This window comes from Marmota flaviventris, chromosome 15, assembly GCF_047511675.1.
Source record: "Marmota flaviventris isolate mMarFla1 chromosome 15, mMarFla1.hap1, whole genome shotgun sequence".
NCBI lineage: Eukaryota > Metazoa > Chordata > Mammalia > Rodentia > Sciuridae > Marmota > Marmota flaviventris.
The window spans coordinates 75748667-75750712 of record NC_092512.1 but is presented as its reverse complement, the minus strand read 5'-3'; the positions used below and the strand labels follow the sequence as shown (position 1 = coordinate 75750712).

The 2046-nt window shown below is 43.0% G+C and overlaps 1 pseudogene; it reads right to left on the bottom strand.

Annotated features, from left to right (window-relative positions):
- Window positions 1–724: 724 nt before the first annotated feature.
- LOC114090689 (small ribosomal subunit protein uS2-like) lies at window positions 725–1789 on the bottom strand (annotated as a pseudogene).
- Window positions 1790–2046: the final 257 nt, after the last annotated feature.

The window sequence follows — 2046 nt, the reverse complement described above, 5'->3', positions numbered from 1 at the left end:
TGTCAGCTGGCTTTGAACAGAGCAGCTCTTCTCCTCTCTCATTTGACATTGTCAATTATGTATAAGCTTTGTCCCTTAAAGAGAATTCTTCATGGGGAACAAAAATGATCTGAAATATTTGTAAACTAATCAACAGAGTATAGAAAGACCCATCCCCCCATTTAAAAAAATTATTTTATTCTAACTGTAGAAATGGATTTTAGAAAATGTTATGTTCCAGGACTACTCAGGTCCCCCCTCCAGTATTGTTTACTAAGAAAATTGAAATCTTTGATTCTAACACTCATCTTGACCCTGGGCCTTTTTCAACCTTCTTCCTTGTTAGCTGAACACAGATGACTCTAACCAGTTGCTAATTCTCCGTTCACACACTGCATAGATTAGCTTTCTGTCTATGCAGAAAGGTTCAGCTATTCTATTGCCCCAGTCAATTAATAACAGCATTCTTTCTGCCAATACAAAGTAATAGTTTTCTTTGAGTTTCAAAATGCCTTTCTCATTTTTGAGATTTTTTTTGTCTGTTCGCATCTTCATTCATTAATCCATGTCTCACTATCTCTGTATCCAAAAAATGTTCCCTTTCCTGCTTTGACTCCAAAGTGTTCTTTTATTCAACTTTGGGCTCTGTTAAGTATTTAACTTTTTTTTTTAGAACACTAAACTAGTGTGTTTATTTTTTTATAACCTTATTTCCATTTTGCTTAAATGTCTGCAGAAGAATGGCTCAAGACCACCCAGGGGTTGTTCCTAAGCACTCAGTGTCCTGAGCAGTGGGAGCTGTAGGCCAGTCTTCAGTGGCCATGTGGGTGTTCCAGCCTTTCATAGGGACTGCTGGGTAGACACAGTCCACATCTGCATGCCTGCAGGACAGTCTGCCACCCTGGGGTTGAGTAACCGTGAACTTGGGAGCTGGTGCAGTCCATTCACCATGAAATTCCCCCTGTGGTCACAATTTTTTTTCAGCAGCAGCCTCCTCCTTCCTTTTCGACTTCTTCAGTATCTCTATAGAAGTAGAAATCAGGCATAACTTACCTGGGGGGCTCATAGGAAATGGTGCCACGTAGGTGCAGAACTTCTAGGGCTAGCATCTACCATTCAGACCCACAGAGTGCGCTCCCTGTTGTTGCTCATAATGACAATGTCCACACAGCGTGGAGGAGAATCTGTGTTACACAGAGCAATGGTAGGCGGGTTGACATAAGATGTTTCTGTGAGAGGCTGGTGATCAACCCTGGGATCAGTAACCATAGGAAGATGTAGCTCTGGGAAGGCTGCCTGGATCCGGTTAGTGATGGCTGCAGGAGGAAAGCAGCCAGAAAGCCACAGGAGTGGCTCCCGTGGCAGCAGCAAAATTCAGCACATCCTGCTGGCCAATATTCCCGGAGGACGTGACACTGATATCAGCAGGGTTTTGGTTGGCAATACTGGCAAGAGCTGTCAGCAGAAGCTTCTCCCAGGCCCTCTTCAGATTTATGATGTATAAAACATCTTTTTTCCTTTTGTAGATACATTGTTCCATCAGCAAATCATGGTTGTTGTTGCCCAAGTGGGTTTTTGTTGCAAGGATTTTTTTTTTTTAACTACCAGGGCTTGAACCTAGGGGGCACTTCATCCTTAGGCCACATCTCCAGCCTTTTTTATCATTTTATTTTGAGTTGCTTAGGGCCTCACCAAGTTGCTTAGGGCCTTGCTAAGTTGCTGAGGTTGGCTTCGGACCCCCATCCTCCCAACTCTGCCATTTGGGGACATCCTCCTCCTTCGTTTGCGGGACATCAAGAGCTCCACACATTGTGGGAGCTTCAATTTAAGTTATGATGGGAAATGAGAACAACACTGTTTGGAGCTCTCCCTGGGTAAGATGGGAAGGTTGGACAGAGTCCTTTTAAAGATCAGGTTCCCTTCTTTCTTTCTTCCCGTTTTTATAACATTGTTTACTTACAGCAATTAAAATTGAAATTCCAAATCTTTTCCCTGGAATAGACTCCATATCAGCTACGTTCCCAGAGAAGAACAAGGCACTGTCAAAAATCTGATGGAAAAATCTAA